This window comes from Humulus lupulus, chromosome 7 (assembly GCF_963169125.1).
Source record: "Humulus lupulus chromosome 7, drHumLupu1.1, whole genome shotgun sequence".
Lineage (NCBI taxonomy): Eukaryota > Viridiplantae > Streptophyta > Magnoliopsida > Rosales > Cannabaceae > Humulus > Humulus lupulus.
This window is the reverse complement of record NC_084799.1, coordinates 6647086-6669031: the sequence shown is the minus strand read 5'-3', so window position 1 is coordinate 6669031 and position 21946 is coordinate 6647086. Positions and strand designations below refer to the sequence as shown.

Below are 21946 nucleotides of genomic sequence, written 5' to 3'. Positions count from 1 at the left end.
TCTTGTTTGAATAATTAAGGACCTATAAGTTTCTCTTTCCTTCTTGGCGAAGCTTGCCTTCATTTGATGTTAATGTTTAATTATTATTTTCATATATGGTGATCTTGGAATTAGTTAGAATCATTTGATCACATTTTTGCCTATAAAAAATTCAATTTAGTAATATACCCGTTCTAATGCAATTTCTGTATTTTTGGGATCATTGTTGTGGACTTATCTATATATATATATATATGTTTATACGATTGAGAAGACAGAGGAAGAACAAAAAAGAAAACTTTTGTGTAAAAGACAATAGTTTCATGTACAGGAGACTTAATTGTTTAATGGTTTGGTCATGATCATTTATACTAGCATAAAGTAACCTGCAATATACGTTTGTCTTAAGTTTTATTATTTAACCAATGGTAGGTAACCATTTAGTATAATATATTTTTGTAAAGTATCATTTTAGTATTCTATATTTACTTGAATGGTCATTTGATACTCTATATTTAATTGAATGAATTTAATGATAGTTTGCAAAAGTACCAGTAGCAAATCAGTAAAATTCTTATAATCAGGGTTGTATATTTTAATTAATTTAAATATATAAATAAAAAATTTATTTACCTAAGTTATTAATCTTTTGTAGTATAAATTTTGAGTAGATTTTAATATTGTTGGTGGTAAAAATTAGTGAAAATTACATTTTATATGGATATTTTAATAAAGTTTTCAAAAATATAGTTTTTTTTTTATAAGTATTATTTTATGGCTTTTTTAAAACTTGTATTCCCTTTTATGTGATTTTTTTCTCATATTTTTGTAAAAAAATCATTATTATGCCATATTTTTATAAAAAATTATTATTATGCCATATTTTTAAGTTTAATTATTATATTTTTGCATATAAAAGCTTAAAAAACCATATTTATGAAAGTGGGCCAAACCCAAACAAACTAATTAACTGAACCCTATCAAACCCAATCTTTCTACCAAAACCCTAGTTTACATTTCTAAACCTAAACCTATCTAGCCGTCTCTGCCCGACGCCTCCCCTCCCCTCTGTGCCGTGCCGTGCCACCACTCCACCAGCTCCACCCACCCACGGGCGTCGGGTCTTGGTCAGCTCCATTTCCCCTCACCCAAAACCAGTCAGTCCCCGTCGGCCTTCCCTCACCATCTTCGAATCACCCAGGCCCATCTCAGCCTCCCTCGCGCACGACCCTGAAGCCGGGTGACCTGAACCCAGACGCGACCCCAACTTAGGCCTCACCACCATCTGACCACCATAGGCCCACCTCACCTCGCCTCTTCCCACACCAAACCCAGACCAGACCATGTGTGATTGATTTCTCCCTTCTGTTCTGAAATATGAACAATATTCGGAGGAGGAGCTCAGGCGCTTGGGTTGGGCTATTGAACAGGCCAAAAACACCGTCGGCCTCACGTTTGATTCCTCCAAAGGGTAACTACCTTCGCTAAAATTAATCTATTCCTTTACTTTTTCTTTGACTTAATTTACAGAATTCATTTATGTTTATTTCTTGTCCATAATTTGGTTATGTATACATGTTAATACAAGAACTTAGCTGATGTAGTAAAGCTTTCTCTATACCTTGGATACGAAGTGGATCTGCTGTTTGGTTTCTTGTTTCGGGTTGTTAAGGTGATCTGCCTCTATTCACTTTTTATTTGAGTATTGTCAGTGGTAGCATAGGTGATATGGTGTGGTTTATGCCTGAACATTTCATGGAATTTTTCTCATGATGGTGGATTTTTATTTGCTCTTGTGTTGGGAAATGTTTCAGTATCCTCTAATGCCACCATACGGAACCCCAGTTCTTGTATCAAAAATGAGTTTTTCTAAGTATTTTATTCATGCATGGTTAGCATTATTTGTTTGAGTATTATTTAATGTTGATAGTTAATTATTTGTTTGAGTATTATTTAATGTTGATAGTTAATCTAATCAATCCTAAAATCTTATAGATGATTGTAGGTTTCTTTCATAGTTCTCTCTATCTATATAGCAATTAATGGTTTTATTTCTCTATATACTATTTGATTGCGTTACTATTTTAAACTCACTAAATTCATAAACTAAAAACATCTAAAATAGTTTTACTCACATAGCATAATAAAGTAATTAATAACGTAATTTGTATAGGATTAATACCTTGTGTTCTGTCTTTGAACTTGAATTAAGAAAAAAAAAAGTTAGTAAATCTATAATGTATGTTAGTAATTCTTTGAGAAAAAACTACCTTGTGTTTTGTTGAAATTGAAGTTTTTTAGTGGAGGCTAGGCAGAAAGTTTCCGAGGCCAGGACTTCTCGTCAGACGGCGATTGGTGATCTTCACTAAAAAAAAATGGTTAGTAAAAATGGATTTTTTGATTACGTGTATAAAAAATGATTTACATATATTTTCTGGTTGAACTCAACTCAGAAAATACTGTTGGATAATGTTTTACCAATTTAAATAAAAGTATTAAAATTTGAAATTCTAAATAAAAATATCAAGTCAAGATTTTTTCTAATTGGTTAATAGATGTTTATTTTGTTAGCTAAAATAATATTTAAATTAACCACGTTAACCAAAAAAATCTGTACACGTGTACCAGGTTTTTTTATTTAATTAAAATAAGTTAGCATCAGTTAATTAAAATTTGTTAAAAATTTTATAATTTTAAAATAACTGTTAATTGAAATAATTGTGTATAAATTTATCCAGTTTTTAATTTAATTAAAATAAATTTGTTAAAGTTAATGGCAGTTTACTTAATTATGTTAAAAGTGATGGAATTTTAAAAAATTCTGTTAAAACCAAGAATGCCGTTATTTACTATAGAAGAGAAATATATATATTTAAAATGGTTTTGATTTTTAAGATTGTTTGACTTTTATTCTTTCTTTTTGTGTAATATGTTTGTGGCTTGTGGTCCACCCAAAAACATGCCCGACCAATTCGGAAAGTGATTACAATGAATTTGATGAATAGAATGGTGAATTTTTCCCATAAATTCCAAAAATTAAGTATGAGGTAAGAATAATTGTGATTGTTTTTCTCTTAAAAATAATATACCCACAGCATATTAATTAATATTATATATAATTGATTTTATTTAATTTAATGAATAATTTACTTTTTCCAAATTATTTAATTTGCTATAACCACTTTCCTTAAATAACTGTTTTTTTTAAATCTAATTCCTTAAATGTTTAATTTTTTATCGTACTTAAATAACATATTAATAAATCATTAATTTTATTACGAAATTTACACCAATATATCACCATTGTAATTGGGGAATATACACAATTTACTTCCTGACCTAACAATATATGATATACTAGTGAAAAGATGAAATGCATACTCAATCATAAATTTATTGTAATATATTTTATATTGGAAAATATTAATTTTAATTTAATTTGTGTTCAATTTTCAGGAAATAAAATATATTTCGACACAAAAAAAGAAGAATAATAATTGAAGAAATTATGAAAAAGTGGCATTTTTTTTAAGGTAAACCAAGCCCAAACAACCTAGGCCTCAGCAAGAACGGTCCCGGCGATATCCAGAGCGCCCGGACTGTCGCGGCCTACGCATTCTTGTCCCGGACCCTGGTGTGGTCCGGGCCTATGGTAAATGGAGCGGGCCAAAGGTAAATAGACCTGGATCGTCTCCTCCCTGGTTGAAGGGCCAAGCGTCTAGGATCCTGAAGCCGCCTCATTTCGCGTGGGCATTGTCCCCCACTTTTCGCCTGCAGAAAGAGTCGCCTCGGGATTGCTCACTGATGTGTCAGGACTGCGCAGCCAAGTACCCTGACCGGTCTTGTCTCCTGAATCAGCCTCGTGACTCGAAGTGGTCAGAGCCAAAGCGCCGTTTTGTCGGGCGAAGCTTGTGTCTCAGGTCAACCAATTGGGCCTTAGCTTGTTTGAATTTCGTGTATTGTATATCTCTTTGTATTGGGCCTCCACTAGAAAGGCCCCTTGTACTCATTTCTCTGATGGGCCCGGGTCGGATCTGGCCCAGACCCGGTATTCCCCTCAGCTTATAAATATAAGCTGTAGAACAATGTAAAGGGGGGTCGGAGAAAAAAGAAGGCAGAAACTCTGTTCAGATATAGTTAGAAAACTCCATTGTAAAAGCTTCTTCTAGCTCTAATATATAGACTCGTAGACTAAGGCTAGTTAACGCCCCAACCACGTAAAAACCCCGTGTCGATCTTCTACTTTCAATATTATTATCAGTAAATATTGTTTATTAATATAGTTGCCGAAAATCTCGGTTAACAATGTAATATTAGTATATCTTCAAATGAATTGAATTTTAAACTAAAAATCTCCTAAGTGATACTATTGGCACTTTAGTAAAATCATGTAATATTAGCATAAGCTTGCATGAATTACATATAATTAAAGAAACAGCAAAATCCAGCAAGGGAAATCTCTTGTATTTTACTAATGTTTCAGTTTGTGAAGATGGGATATTTCATAATATGTATGTATGAAATTAAACTGAAAAAACCAGAAATACTATCAAGTACTAATCTCTAGTGTTTTAATCTTTGTCTCTAGTGTTTCATAATATGTTAGGTAGAGCTCACATTGTTGTTTTGGAGTCTGAGTAACAACAACAACACACCTTAGTAAAACTTTGTCCGAGAGCAGCAGTAGCAGCTGATTCTGCAGCAAGCCATTAGTCCACAACTCTACCTCTGCTGCAAACAAAGCATATGAGAAAACTAATTCGATCTGCACCTTAACAACAACCATTGGCTCCTTATGCTTGTACTTGTCACCATTTGGGACATTTGGAGCTAAAATCTGCAGGATACAAACTTGTACTTTTTTTTCCTTTCAAACATCTTAAGATGATGACAAGTAGTATTTTTTCAGCTGTTTTAATTATTACTAATCTGATTCGCTCTGTTACCCTTTAGCAAGTAAATAAAGGTAAATATGATTACGGGGAAAAGAAAATCAAGATGAAAAAAGAAAGCCAAAGAGTTTATTTATTTGATCCACTTGTGCACTTATATTAAAGACGTATACTATGATGCATTATGTTTGTATGATGCATTATAGAAAAAAAAAAAACACTTAAGCTTCATATCTTAAGTCATTACTGACATTCCCATGATTAGAAACTATGGTAGCCCAAACAAACACTTCTAAATAAATTAATACTACCTTATTTTTGCTTCAGGTTCTTCATCATTTGCATTCCCATGATTGGAAACTATGGTTGAAACCTCAGAAGTAGTTTCTCTCAATTCAATGGATTTTCCATGGACACTTGATAAATGATCAAAAAGTTCATTCGGAGTTCCTGCAAAATCATTAGTACCATCAATTTTATTCCTATCCAAAATAACTGAATTTGATGCCATATTACTTTTCCAAGCAGATCCACCTTCAATTTTAACAAAAATCCCATTTCCTCCACTTACTTCTGGGGCTTCACCAAGTGAGAATGCTGATGATCCGAGTCCATGGACACTTGATAAAGGATCAGAAAGTTCAAGTCCATAACTACGGTTTGGATGACTGCATTTGTAATAGCTTTCTCCATATTCTCTCCAATTGTATCCACCTCCTAAGAAAACAGCTTCATCTTCTTCAACATCGGTTTGCTGAGAATATTGCTGGGGATTGTTAGCAGTAGGTATAGATGCACTATCAAGTTCAGGCACTTCATGGTTGTGTTTTCCCTCATATTTTATAATTAGATTGCCTGAATCTCTCTACACGCTTCTTTACTATATATCCATCACTTGTGCATTTGTAGTACCTCCTGTGGGGTGAAACTAGAAATTTATTCTATATAAAAAAAAATATATAGAATCCCAAACACACCATCTTTTTTTTTAATCAAATCATTCAGAAAAACAAAACACAAATAAGAACTACAAAAAGCTGTAAAGAGAACCAACACTATGATACCTTAGATTTCGATTTCCTTTGATAACATTCTGAGCATACTTATACCAGCGATAACCATCATCAAGTATGTCTTCATCAGTTTTAATTTGGATAACTATTTTTGGCTCTCGAACAGATCTCGAGGACAAATATGATGTGGAGTTCAATTTCTTCATATGAGTAAGAAATATAATTATGTGTAGTAGTTTAACCAATACCAAGGTATCCCAAACACTTCTAATAATAAATTAATACTACTTTCCTTCTTTTTGCTTCAGGGTCTTCACTAAGCTGAGGTTTTGCATGGTTATGATCGCCCTCATAGATGATATCTGTTATTTGACCATCAGGGAAATTATCCACTTTTTTCTTTACCTTACAATCTGGATGAGTGCATTTGAAATAGAGCCTTCGATTTTCACCATTATTGTAAACGACATATTTTCTCCACTGGTATCCATCTTCTAAAATTCTCTCCCTAATTGAGGAGTAATATTCAAACTGGTTTCTTTCTCATACATCTCCATGGATAGGTTTTCTAGAAAGATCAGGAGATTGATTACACGTTAGGGGTGTTCATATAAACCGCAAATCGCTGTTTGGAACCAAACTGCACCGCACCAAACCGCCAAAAGTCGTAACCAATGAAACCGTTTTTGGATGGTTCGGTTTAACCAGACCGCTCAACTTTAATAGTTTGGTCACGGTTCCTAATTTTTTAAAACCAATTAAACCGGACCGGACCGTGATTTTTTTCTAAAAAAATAAGTTTTAGAAATGATAGTTCAAAGATTTGAACCCCTACACTTAAATTAATATAAAGTCTACCAAACCATCCAAGTCAAACAGTTTAATTGTTTATGATATATTTTTAGCAGTATTTAATACATGCACAAGTTTCTAAAACTAAAAAAAAAAAAAATGTAAAGTCCCACATTGTTTGGAAAGTAAACATTTCTTTTTCTTACTTCTATAAAATGATTCAAAATACTTAAACTTACAACAACAAAGACAATAAGCTTCTTGTAGACTAAAAATTTTAAATTTTAATAATTTGGTTATATGGTTAAACCCAAACCAAACCGTTTATTTATGGTTTGGTTCTCATTTGATATTTTATATACGGTATAATAGGCAGTGGGACGCGTGGCGTCCCTTGGTTGGCTCTTCAGGCCGGCGCGTCAGGCGGATGGGACATCTCGTCAGAAAGTGGCAGGTGCGTTAGACGCGTCAGGCGGAGGGCAGGCAGCTGGGGTCAGGCGTGGCTTAGCTGCTGGTGGCTTGGATCGGCTTGGCTGGGCAAATGGCAGGTTGCTATGTGACAGCGTGGGGAGCAGCTGTTGGCTTGGGCCTAGGCTGTTTGGGCTTGGTTTTGGGCCTAGTTTACTTCAAAAATGTCACTTTTTCATAATTTATTCGATTATAATTCTTTCTTTTTTCTTTATTTTTCTTTATGTTAAAATACATTTTATTTCCTGAAAATTGAACACAAATTAAATTAAAATTAATATTTTCCAATATAATATATATTACAATAAATTCATGAAAATACTAATTAAAACTTAATTAATTTTATACTTTAAGACTAATAAAATGATATTTTTGAGCACTAATCAGTAATCAATACAATAATTTAGATAATCATTGGTAATTGATGCAATTGTTTAGATACTAATATGTAGTGGATGATGCTTATGCTATTCTTTTTTTTTTTCCGTTCTCTAGTTCAATTTTTGGATACCAATCTATAGAACAATAAATTGAAAGAGTATAAAATAGATTTTATAATTAGTAGAACAACAAAAATTCATTTATATAAAAAAATACTAAAAAGCAAGTCACTAAAAAATAGACAAAAATCAATCAATGTTATGTTTTGAATACTAAATAGTAGAAAACTTTAACACCAAAAAGTATACCAAAAGAGTAAACAATTAGACTAAAATGTGATTACTATGCTTTAGGTACTAATTAGTAGAAAAAATATCATTAAGTATCCAACCATAAAACATCTCGGTAGAAAAATGGACCATAAAAGCTATGTTTATAAATACCATAGTTTTTGGATAGCATTAGTGGAAAAAACTTGACAATATAAATTTATAAATACTATAAAATAAAGAATGCAAAATAAAATGCACACGATTATTGTCCTACTAAACATTATTTTCTTACTCTATAATTTCTCAAGATTTTGAAGCAAAAACATATATATAGTATAAAACAGGTCCTAACTTAAAAAATTTGGCAAATAAAAATTGGAATCAATCCACATAGTATAAATAGTATGTTGGATACTAGTTAGTGAAATAAAAATTTTGGTATGACACAAATGATACTACATACAGTATAAAGATACCATATAATATATATTTTCAATCATGTAATTTGACTACTAAATAATAATCAATAAAATAGTGTGTAATAAAAACTATTGGATATACACTCGAAAGTTACTTCAAACACTACTAATCATGTTATTATAATAATAATAACAATAAGGCAATAAAAATTGATCATTTTTTCCTCCAAGATTAGGCATTTTCTTTTTCTTTGATTCAACCACAATTTCCTTTTTTAATTATGTAATTGATTTTGAGTTGATATTATAAATATGGTATTTAAGAGGATTGTATTTTAATTAAAATATAATAGGTATAATTAATTATAAAATAGATTAATAATATTGGTTATTTATGTTATTTAATATTAATATCTCGGTATATAAAAAAATAACTAACATAGTTGATATTATTGTGTTATATATATGTTACGATGTAAATGTTCATATTCTTTTCTCATTTAATTTTTTTTTCACACATATTTTAACATCACATAAATATTTTATGATTTTACGATTTTTTATTTATTATATTTTATTATTGTATTTTTTTTAAGTTTTTTCCACTATATGTAAAAAAATTCAAATCAATTTTTTCAGCATTTTCTTTTTGCTGTAATTCTTATAGGAACACCAAAATTTGCAAAAAAAAAACTAATGAAAATATAAAAACGTGAATGGATAACCAGTTACCCTGATGGGAACATTCAAATCTAAAAAGAAAATTATATGAAGAAGATGGGAGAGAAGAGAAAATGGGTGAATCTGATTTTTTTTTTCTATCTTCAGTTTCTGGTAACTGGTTACCTTCACGTTCTTTGTGTGTATATTTCTGGGGTAACTGGTAACCTCCACCTTCTGATGTGTGTGTATATTTCTGGGTTCTTTATGGTAACAAGTTACCTATATTACTAAAATCATAATTACTTATTCATTTTTTTAATGAAGTGTTCTTCATCTTTTTCCTTCAAATTTGATGTTTCTTTTCATATTTAATATGAGTAGCCCGTCACCCCTCTTATGGTAACCGGTTACCCCTCTTATGGCAGAAAGTTACTCCTCTCAGGATAACTGGTTACCTCTCCTGGTACATGTTGTTTAACATAGCTCTAGGATTTCTTTTATATAACTGTCAAAGATCAATTAAGTAACCGGTTACCTTACCCAGGATTTGAAAAAAGAAATGTACAATCTAAATAAAAGAGAAAAATGTTTATTAAAAATAAAAAATAATTTTAAACACAATTCATATTAAAAAAAAATGCAATACAACCAAAGAAAAATTTAATATAAAATTAGTAATATAAAAATAATATAAAAAAATAAGCTAAAATAATAATAATCAAATTATAAACATACTGTTCCAAATTAATAAAACTTGGTTAAGAGTAAAACTATGGCATTAACAACTTTTATACAAAAATATAAGAAAATAAACCCATAAAAGTAAAAATTCCTAAAAAAAAGTCATAAATTATTTTTTTTTTTTTTAAATCCATATTTTTGCACAATCTATAAAAAATCTCATATAAAATATAATTTCCTATTTTATGAATGTGACTATAATTTTGCAGTAGGCTCTTATTCTGCCATTTCAATTGTTTAATTGTTTATATTTTACAATGTTTTCTAGTGAGGCTGATGGCTTTTCCAAAATCATTGAATTGCATTTTATCAAGATATCAGCTTTGTTGATTTAATTCTTGTATTAAGTTGCTCTTATATTGATGTAGGATCATGTTAACTTTGATAATTGGTCAAGCGCGAGTGGTTTTTATATTGGTCTTCTTATGTGACTCACTTGATTTGAGAATTAGATTAGCTAGTTGTAGTTTGATCTTGTAATCTTGTTCCTCTGTGATCGTTTTTGGATATGAAAATGTGCATATATATATATATATAAATATATATATAGTGGCATATTGCTTTTCAATTTTCTTTCATCTCTTTTGTTATGGGTGATGAAATATAGTTATTATGTTTATATGCGTAGCTAACGATTGTAGTCTTTATATTTCAGTTAAGAATGAGCAAAGCATTAACCTATAGGGATATCCGAGCCATTAAGGCTTTAAAAAGAATTAAAGAACTGAGAAACACCGTGGGAGTGCTAGAAAGAATCACTCGGAGGCTGGTTTTGTTCCACAGAGAAATAGGTCATCTCCAAGAATCTAAGCAGATTATGATGAGAGCAACAGAGCAATATATTTTAGTAATAAGACTATTTAGAGATTATCGTATTGTAATTGCAACCTTAAAGGACATATGGGAGACAATGAATAATGAAGATGAAATGTCGGTAGCAATGAGATATTATTTTCTCTTGATTAGATTCACTTCAAAAGTAGAATTTCAGTTTACAAACGAGCAAAAGCATAGGAATTTTAAGAATTTTCCTCGAGGGCATTTTGAGGCACATGATAATGAGGACTATGAAGAGATAGAAGATGATTTGCTAGACGAAGGATCGGATATAGAAGATCCCGATTTTTAGAATAGTTAGTTTCATTATTTGTTTTTATTTATTGTTTTCTTTTATGGTTGTAATTAGTGAAAACATTTTTCCAAATTAATATCATGGTTATTTTGTTATCATGTATGAGTTTGATTTTTTTTCGCAATCATAATAAATAAAATAAATAATGACTAAGTTCGGTGAGGGTGGATACAAATCAATGAACCAAGTTTCTATATTGAGAGTTAGGAGGCCATAGTAGTGGGAACGATTTTACTGATCCCAGTCCTCCCTCAATATGGTTAACTTTGGAACAAAGATGAGTTACGAGCTTGAGAATTAAGTCATATAGGGTGATTAGAAACAGACTTAGGAAATGAAGATGGCTTGTTTTTCTAAGTATAGAAACCCACTCTAATAATAAAGAAGACTAATATAATTTTTTTCATAAGAAGTTATAATCAATAGGTCTGAGTTATGTCTGTTTAGAATAAGTTTTTGCCTTAGAGCCTATTAGGTAAAGTTCTAACATGTTTCTTTCAACTGTTAGAACTCTGCTGCGATGTCGCTCCGAAGATCTGCACGCACCAACGGAAACGCCTCCAACGCTGCTCTAGTGAACAATGAAGCCCCTCTAGTTCACAGAAGGGGAGTGCGTGATACTGCCAACCGCAACGCGCTGGCACCGCCAGCTGACAACATTGCGGAGATCGCCAGACTGCGACAACAAGTCGAGGAACTTTTCCAGCAACAGTGACAATAGGCTCAGCCAGCCTCCACCGCAGCCGCAGCCACAACAAATGGCTACAGCACCACAGCAAGTTGGTCCATATGGGGGATGGCCAGTGGCGAATTATGCGCCGTATCAGTACAGCACATGGAGCTAGTTTATGAGAGGTTCAGTAAGCAGCACGCTCCAAACTTCAAAGGGACTACAGACCCCTTTGAGGCAGAAGAGTGGCTAAGGAATGCGGAGCCAATTCTGACGCACATGAATCTTAGTAACGCGGACCGTATATCCCGCGTCTCGTCTTTGCTAAAAAAGGATGCCAGAATATGGTGGGACTTGGTCTAGCAAACTCACAATGTCGCCACTATGACTTGGACCACATTTGTGGAGTTGTTCCACAAAAAGTACTACAATTCAGCTGTCATTGCTTCAAGGGTCGAGGAATTTGCTAGTCAAAGCAAGGCAATTTGACGGTAGTAGAGTATGCTCGGAAGTTTGACCGATTAGCTAAGTTTGCATCTGAGATGGTTCCAACTGATTTTCTGAGGGTGAACAAGTTCGTTAGAGGACTTCGACCAAAGATCGAGTTGGGGGTTAAGCTAGCAAACCCGGGGAATACTACATATGCCGATGTTCTAGAGACGGCAATAGAAGTAGAGAGGTTGCAGGCTAATGTAAGTAAAGAAGAAGCAGTAAGCCTGAGCCTAGACAGCAGGGTCAACTTCAGACCAGTCAGAACAACAACCATAATAGCAACAATCAGTCTGGCAACAACAGTAACGGTCAGAAAAGAAGGCATCCTGATAATAAGCAATCTGACAATGATAAGAGGGCACATACAAATAGTGGGGGAAATAAGCCGGGTTATGTGGAATACCCGCCATGTGCTAAGTGTTAGAAGAAACATCCTGGCGAATGCCGCGCAAACACCAAGGAATGTTATAACTATGGTCAGGAAGGACACCAGAAAAGAGAATGTCCTCAGCGCAAGCCAGAAGGGAAGAAAGACGACAAGATGGTTCCTGCCAGGGTTTTTGCCTTAACCCAAGGAGAGGCTGATGCTAGCAATAAGGTGGTCACAGGTCAGGTTTCTATCCTCAATAATATATGCTTTGTATTATTTGATTCGGGAGCCACTCATTCGTATATCTCATTAGGAATGATAGAAAAACTAGACAAACCTTGTGAAAGATTTAGAACTAGGTTTGTAATCGAGTTGCCTTCAGGCAAAGTAGTTCTATCATCACGTATAGTACGAGGCGTACCGATCAAGATTGAGGATGTAGAACTAGAAGGAGACCTGATAAAACTGGAGATCAAGGACTTCGACGTAATATTAGGCATGGACTGGCTAGCACGACACGACGCAACCATCGATTGCAAACGCAAGAAGGTGACGTTTGAGATTCCTGACGGCCAGAAACTATGATTCATGGGACAAGCTTCAGGATTATGCACCCCGTTATTATCATCTCTCAAAGCTCAAAGAATACTGGAAAAAGGATGTCAAGCATTCTTAGCCAGCATCACATATGTGGTAAAGGAAACACCACTCAAGGTTGGAGACGTTCGTATTGTAAGAGAATTCCAAGAGGTATTTCTCGATGACTGGCCAAGATTGCCGCCGACTCGGGAAATTGACTTCACGATAGAATTAGTACCGGGCACCGAGCCTATCTCCAAGGCACCGTATCGGATGGCACCGACAGAACTCAAAGAGTTAAAGACGCAGCTACAAGAACTCCTAGACTTGGGTTTTATTCGGCCGAGCCATTCGCCATGGGGAGCTCCGGTTCTATTTGTGAAGAAAAAGGACGGAAGCATGCAGATGTGTATAGACTATCGCGAGCTGAACAAGGTAACGATTAAGAATAAGTACCCGCTACCCCGGATCGACGACTTGTTTGATCAACTCCGAGGTGCGACTGTATTCTCAAAGATTGATTTACGGTCCGGGTATCATCAGCTCAAGGTAAGGGGAGAAGATATTCCTAGGGCAACCTTTAGAACTCGTTATGGACATTATGAGTTCTTAGTTATGTCTTTTGGTCTTACCAACACACCAGCCGCGTTTATGAACTTGATGAATAAGGTCTTCAAGGACTACTTAGATAAATTCGTCGTAGTGTTCATCGACGACCTCTTAGTATACTCTAAGGATAAAGTAGAGCACGAGGAACATTTTGACCGTCGCTATTGACCCCAACGCCGACAGTTAATTTTAGACCAATGCCGACAGTTAAAATGTGTCGCTATTGACCCCAATGTCGACAGTTAATTCAAGACCAATGCCGACAGTTAAGATGTGTCGCTATTGACCCCAATACCGACAATTAATTCGAGACCAATGCCGACAGTTAAAATGTGTCGCTATTGACCCCAATACCGACAGTTAATTCGAGACCAATGCCGACAGTTAAAAGGTGTCGCTATTGACCCCAATGCCGACAGTTAATAAAAGTCCAATGCCGACAGTCATAAAATATCGCCAAAATTCAAATTAAAAATTATAATTAATGAATAGTATAATTTAAAAATAAACTAAATTATGTAAATATATATTTATAAAATTTATGTATTTATTAAAAACTTTTAATACTAGATTTTTTTTTGTTTCTAAATTTTTCATATTATTAACTTTTGTATTTATACTAATTTTTATATCAAAATTTAAATTTATTATTCTTTAACATATTTATAAAATTAAATATATTATTCTTTAACATATTTATAAAGTTTGTATTAGTTAAAAAAGAGTTGTTTTATTAATTGTAAAAAAATTAATGAATAGTATAATTTTAAAAATAAACTAAATTATGTAAATATATATTTATAAAAATTGTGTATTTATTAAAAACTTTTAAAACTAGATTTTTTTTCTAAATTTGTCATATTATTAACTTTTGTATTTAATAATAGTAATGGATTATCTAACTCGCTTGTTGTTAAAGGCTTCTAAGGCTAAAGATTTCAAATTTCACCCCTTATGTAAATCCTTAAATCTGGTCAGCCTCTGTTTTGCCGATGATCTCCTCCTTTTTTCCAAGGCTAACCCGAGCTCAATCAATATATTGTAGCAAGTGTTCACAGAATTTACTAAGGCATCGGGGCTGTCTATTAATCACAGCAAGTCTATAATCTTTGTTGGTGGTATTTCTGCTGGGGACAAAAAAGCTTTGCTACAGATTTCTAACCTGTCTGAAGGGCAGTTCCCTCTTAACTACTTAGGGGTTCCTTTGAGACCTACAAAATGGAGAGCCCTTGATTGTGAAATTATCATTGATAGAATGAGATCTCGACTGTTAGGTTGGGCTAATCGCCATCTGTCCTATGCTGGTCGGGTTCAACTTATTAACTCAGTTTTGATGGGGATTCGAGCCTATTGGATGCATATTTTTCTGTTACCTCAGAAAGTAGTCAAAGCGATAGACTGTCTTTGTAGAAAGTTTCTTTGGGGTGAGAAGAATAATAGAAGTAAATTTCACAGGGTCTCTTGGGAACAAGTTTGTAAACCGAAATGCTGTGGTGGTTTGGGTTTCAAAGATAGTGCTTCTTGGACAAGATAATGTTGGCTAAGTTCATTTGGGCTGTTTCTTCCAAGCAGGATATGCTTTGGGTTAAATGGGTCAACTGCATTTATCTCAAAGGATCTTCAATTTGGGATTATCTTTTGAAGCATGATACCAGTTGGTATTGTAGGAAAATAGTTAATTTCAGTCATTTTCTGTCAAAATCTGTTTTGGAGGTTGCTGTGAGGAATGGTAAGCTTCAGCTGGGCAGACTGTACTCAGTGGTCTTTCCTAGCTCCCTGGTGCACTATGACAAGGCTGTTTGGTGTAGGCTCTCGGCTCCTAAGCATCAATTTATCCTCTGGCTTGCAGTGAATCAGAAATTGCCTACTAGAGATTGGCTAAATTACTGTCATATTCCTCTTAATTCTTTAAACTGTCCAGTTTGTTTTCAAGCAGAGGAAAGCCATTCCCATCTGTTTTTTGAGTGTATCTTCTTCAGGAAAGTGATTCAGTCAGCCCAAGAATGGCTGAGAGGGTTTGCTTGGCCAGTTCAGCTCCAGAACTGGATTACTTGGCTGTCCTTGCCTCAATCTAGCTGGTTTTCGAAGGTGCTCATTGCAACTTGTGCTGCTTTTGTCTACCTCATTTGGTTGAATAGAAATAAATGTTGGCTTGAGAATTGCTGTATCCCGGTGCATAGAATTGATCAGCTGATTCGTTTTTCTATTAAAGCAAGAATTATGAACTTAGTTGGTTGTAATTGTTCTCCCAGAGAAAAACAAATACTGCATTTTGTTAGTTTACTGTAAGGTGTGGCTTTGTTAGTTTACTGGTTTTTATTTTACTCTACTATAAAATGTGCTGTTTGCTAAGGTGGTTCTAATTCCAGCCTTTGGCTTTGTACTTTGTTTGTTGATCAATAAAATTTTCTTTTTAATTAAATTTTTTTTTGTATTTATAATACTTTTTATATCAAAGTGAAAAAATTATATTTTCAAAATTTAATGAATTTTAATTAATTTTTTTTAAAAATAATAAATAAAATTAGATTTATCAAATACAATTTTTCGTTTAATTATCAAATTTTTAATTAATTAAATAAATTTTTTTGAAGTGTTACAAAAAAAAAAAAAAAAAACACATTCTATTTTCAGCAGCACAAAGCCACAAGAAGAAAAGGAGAAGGTTGTACGGCGGCAGGGGCTCGGAGTATGGTGGTCGACGGCGGAAGGGGGCTCGACGGCGGGTTGAGGGGTCTCGGGTCTGGGCTCGACGGCGCAGGGGCTGGGCATTTTCTCAGTCCATTCCGTCGTCACTCAGGTATGGAGACTCTCAGTCACTGCCCTCCATCTCTCAATCTCACTGCCCTCCCTCTCTCACTCCGGTCTCACTCTCTCAAGTATGGAGACTATTTATTTTTTATAATTGCTATTCTATTTTTTTTTTGTAATTCATTGTTTTGTTTTGGTGAATATTGATCTATCAGATTTCATTGTGCTCTCTATTGTACTCTGTCTGATTCTCTCTGCTTAAAACAAGTCAATAAATAAATACATTATTGTATGGTTTGTCTATTTTCTGGACTACATTTTTGCTGGGATGCATGAATCTAGACATAATCACATATCTTCATGTATGTTATCCCCATTTCCTGCAGGGGCTTTGGGCCTTTGCCCTGGCCCACGGTCAGAGGACCAGATCGGCGTATGGGCCCGGTCCAAGGTCCCTTGGTTTGAATATTGCCCAAGCGGACTGGTACGGACCAGGGACTCCAGACTGGGCCCATTGGAGGGGTCCGGGACGTCCCTCCGGGTTCGTCCTCAGCAAGAACGGTCCCGGCGATATCCAGAGCGCCCGGACCGTCGCGGCCTACGCATTCTTGTCCCGGACCCTGGTGTGGTCCGGGCCTATGGTAAATGGAGTGGGCCAAAGGTAAATGGACCTGGATCGTCTCCTCCCTGGTTGAAGGGCCAAGCGTCCAGGATCCTGAAGCCGCCTCATTTCGCGTGGGCATTGTCCCCCACTTTTCGCCTGCAGAAAGGGTCGCCTCGGGATTGCTCACTGATGTGTCAGGACTGCGCAGCCAAGTACCCTGACCGGTCTTGTCTCCTGAATCAGCCTCGTGACTCGAAGTGGTCAGAGCCAAAGCGCCGTTTTGTCGGGCGAAGCTTGTGTCTCAGGTCAACCAATTGGGCCTTAGCTGGTTTGAATTTCGTGTATTGTATATCTCTTTGTATTGGGCCTCCACTAGAAAGGCCACTTGTACTCATTTCTCTGATGGGCCCGGGTCGGATCTGGCCCAGACCCGGTATTCCCCTCAGCTTATAATTATAAGCTGTAGAACAATGTAAAGGGGGGTCGGAGAAAAAAGAAGGCAGAAACTCTGTTCAGATATAGCTAGAAAACTCCATTGTAAAAGCTTCTTCTAGCTCTAATATATAGACTCGTGGACTAAGGCTAGTTAACGCCCCAACCACGTAAAAACCCCGTGTCGATCTTCTACTTTCAATATTATTATCAGTAAATATTGTTCATTAATATAGTTGCCGAAAATCTCGGTTAACAATGTAATATTAGCATATCTTCAAATGAATTGAATTTTAAACTAAAAATCTCCTAAGTGATACTATTGGCACTTTAGTAAAATCATGTAATATTAGCATAAGCTTGCATGAATTACATATAATTAAAGAAACAGCAAAATCCAGCAAGGGAAATCTCTTGTATTTTACTAATGTTTCAGTTTGTGAAGATGGGATATTTCATAATATGTATGTATGAAATTAAATTGAAAAAACCAGAAATACTATCAAGTACTAATCTCAAGTGTTTTAATCTTTGTCTCTAGTGTTTCATAATATGTTAGGTAGAGCTCACATTGTTGTTTTGGAGTCTGAGTAACAACAACAACACACCTTAGTAAAACTTTGTCCGAGAGCAGCAGTAGCAGCTGGTTCTGCTGCAATGTGACCCCCTGCCCCTTGCAGCAAGCCATTGGTCCACTACTACCTACCTCTGCTGCAAACAAAGCATATGAGAAAACTAATTTGATCTGCACCTTAACAACAACCATTGGCTCATTTGGAGCTAAAATCTGCAGGATACAAATTTGTACTTTTTTTTCCTTTCAAACATCTTAAGATGATGACAAGTAGTATTTTTTCAGCTGTTTTAATTATTACTAATACGATTCGCTCTGTTACCCTTTAGCAAGTAAATAAAGGTAAGTATGATTACGGGGAAAACAAAAACAAGATGAAAAAAGAAAGCCAAAGAGTATATTTATTTGACATAATTTTACTCAAACAACTAACTTAAAAAGCCATAGCAGAAGACGGAAAAAAAAGCCAAAAAACTAACAAAAATTCACTTGATCCACTTGTGCACTTATATTAAAGACGTATGCTATGATGCATTATGTTTGTATGATGCATTATAGAAAGAAAAAAAACTATCAAAATCTTCCCATGAATGGACCGTGTGATGATGATGATGTATTAGCATTATTAATGATTTTATCATCATTTTGTTCTTGTTTAGGTTGAACAAGCCTTGTGTCATTTCATTAACTGGTGCAACAACAGATTTTTCACTGTTGTAGTCAAAATCAACATTTGGAAAACTGATGGTAAAACGAAGCTGGAGAGTCTGGCATGAATGACCCAACAGAACTACTACCATTGCCACAATAGGAGGAGGCATAAGGAATGGGATTTTGTAACGCCCCAAACTCCAGGGACCGTTACGGTGTGCCTTGTAAACAGTGCTAAACTCGCTAATCGAGTCATTTGGCCAAAACCGTGAACAAAGTATGATTAGCAGCTTGAGGATTAAAAACTTTGGTTAAGATGTAACGTTTCACTAGAACGTTTACTATATACACTGGGATCCCGAAAATAAAGTTTCAGAGTTTATTACAGAAAATATTTACAACAGGCCGTTCTAAGCGGCAAAACAGGGTTCAACCCTAGTTCCACTTTAAACCTCGGCCGTGGCGGACGAGCAACTGCATATGTACACATCATCACCTAAGCTCTCCAACTCAAGGATGGTCCAGCTTCCTCTTGCCTTTACCTGCACCACGTAGCACCCGTGAGCCGAAGCCCAGCAAGAAAACCCAATAAAGTATGCTATAATGTCAACAACGATCATAATAACCATTCAGGACTATCAATCCAAGCAAATAGGTGACAATAGCCAAAAGTCACAATAATGAGCATCGCTCCTTTCAGCCATGTGACGATAGGGTCACCAGGGCTTAACTGGTAAGTGATCCTTTCATAAGTTTGGTTAGGACAGGTGCATGGTGAATGGTCACCAACATAACCTTCCTCCCGACTTTAGAGTCGTGCAATGGACAGCGTCCCTTGGCCATGTGACAACAGTCACCGGGGTCATATACCTTGGCCACAAACATCTGGTCATAGACCAGGCAAGCGCTTATAGTTCTCATTGACCTTCCGGTCGGTCCAGCATTAATACCCCATATGAGTCATTCAATGCCAACCTCGATTAGATCTAATCTTTATTTGGCCCGGCGTTCACAACGCACTGCCACCTCTGACCCTTGGGTCGGTAAAGCACGACCAGTGCTCAGTTGTAACGCCCTGGATAGCCAGGACCGCTACACTGTGTGTTTATAAAGTGCCAGACTCGCTAATCAAGTCATTAAAGTAAAAACGTGTTATTGAAATAGTAGAGGAACTAGGGTTAAAAGCGTTTTGGTCTCAAAAGATACATTTTCATTGCTAAACATTGTTTATGTACATGGGATCCCAAAAATGACAGTTTAAAAGCCATACTACAAAAGTTACAAAGTTTATATACATTAACAGCCATACTAAGGCAAAATGAGCAGTTAGGTGATCTCCGTCCTGACACACTCCTCGATCGTGGTGATCGAACGGCTGGCTATGTACATTTCACTTCGGAGCTCTCCACCTCAGGACTGGTCCAGCTTGCTCTTGTCTTTACCTGCACCACGTAGCACCCGTGAGCCAAGGCCCAGCAAGAACACATATCAACAATAGAACATGCACATTTAGCTGTCAAGTCAATCTCACATATGGCATCTCATAAACTTCAAGCATATCAATAGTCAAGTATTTCATATACAAAGCATATCAGCTCATATAACACAATGCACAAATGATAACCAGGGCTAGCGCTCACAAGCCGCTCCCTCTGTTATCCTTTCGTTTCTGGCTCCCAGTGGCCAATTCGCGTCCCATGCGCTAAATTCATGAACGGTACTCTTAGACCGCTTACACGTGTCCCTTGGCGTAATACCAACGATGACACAAAAAAAAACCTCGGGAGCACTTAGTCCCATCACATTCATACATTCGGGTGCAGCGTTCTTACCTTTCAATTTACTGATTTCCGATGCCACGTAGCCACAAGCACGGTCCTCTACCCCGAGCCTCTCCAAATTCCTAATCAAAACACAAATATAATATTCTTTGTCATTAACCAATCCAAGACTACCTCCCCGGTACCTAATCCACACTCTCGGAACCCCCAAAACCTTAGAATAACACCCCGGAGGCATCCCCCGAACCCCCAGAGCAAAGACCAAAAATTGCAAAATTTAACTCCCTGAAATTTGCCTTGTGCCGCGGCACCCACCTCCAGAGACCCCTAGGCCGCGGCAAGCAAAAGCCGTGCCGCGGCACACCATCGCAGACCCAGATTTCTGGGTTTCCCTTCGCGTTTTTCCCAAGCCTAACTCACTCCAAATCATCCTAACTTTGTACCCAAGCCCCAAAACCTGTTTGAAACCCCACATAGACCAACCAACAACTTATAAACACTATAACCCAACTCATCTACACATTTATCCACATAATTCACACCTAAATTCAAACTCTAACACTTAAACTGAAAGTTAAGAAAAGCACAAACCAGTCCCCTAATTCCTTAAACGATAACAGCCATGAAATTGCAAATACACTTAATACCCTTACCTTTATCAGAAATTCGACTTGAGCTTCCTCCAATCCAAGATTGAGCTAAGTTCCACCTTAACAAACCAGCTGAATCCCACACAAGAAAAACCATGGCTATTTCTCAATTCTTTTCAAAAACCAAATTCAAAACTTAACAAAACAGAGATCAATCCCTTACCTCAGTATAAACCTTGATATAAGCTTGATTCCACACCCCTTAAGCCCTTCTTTAGCCTCAAAGAATTCAGTTCAGCTCCTCTCCCACCTTGCTTCCTAGGTTCTTGATTTCCCCCTTTCCTTCTTGCCCTTTCTAGCCTTCCAAAAGCTTAACTTCAGTTATACTTTGCATAAACAAATCGTACCTAACTTTTTCCTTCAGCCAAAGACTCTATAACTCTGCCAAAAGACCTTCTTAACCCTCCATTAATATCACTTACTAACTAAACCTCAAGGGCTTATTTGTCCTTTCCCTAACTTTACAATTCTACCACTTTCCTTGTAATACTTGTTACTTTCTAAGGTTACTAATGGTTACACAGGTTACCAAGTCACCAGTTACCTTTATCTAGTTTCCTAGGACCGTCTTGGCACGTGCATCACGTTTGTTTCACAGCACCCACACAATACAATTCACATATCATTATTATCACATAATATAATTCACATAGTCATATAACATGCTTAAAATCATAATCATACATCTTAATCATAATAATCACACATAATTCCCATCATGCCCTCCTGGCACACTAATCAAGGCCCTTAAGCCTTATTAGTGAATTTGGGTCGTTACAACTATCCCCTCCTAATAAGAATTTCGTCCTCGAAATTTACCTGAACAACTCCGGATACTGATCTCGCATAGCTGTCTCAAGCTCCCAGGTCGCCTCCTCGACCTTGCTGTTTCTCCACAGCACTTTAACCAAAGGAATTGTCTTATTTCGCAACACCTTGTCTTTCCGATCCAAGATCTGATCTGGTCGCTCATCATAAGCCAAATCTGCCTGTAACTCCAAATCTTCATGCCTCAATACATGAGTCACATC

At 35.8% G+C, this 21946-nt stretch overlaps 1 long non-coding RNA gene across 4 annotated transcripts in view; it reads left to right on the top strand.

The window, feature by feature from the left end:
- Positions 1–797: 797 nt before the first annotated feature.
- Positions 798–21946, top strand: part of LOC133790510 (uncharacterized) — a 75025-nt gene continuing 53876 nt past the window's right edge. Inside the window, exons 1-5 of one of the 4 annotated variants that reach the window (XR_009874025.1) lie at positions 851–1450; positions 1568–1651; positions 2273–2357; positions 16107–16351; positions 17801–18137. This is a non-coding gene — a long non-coding RNA (uncharacterized LOC133790510). Of the gene's footprint in view, positions 2358–16106; positions 16352–17800; positions 18138–21946 lie in introns of those variants that run through there. The other 3 variants (XR_009874024.1, XR_009874023.1, XR_009874026.1) reach the window with 3 other exon arrangements.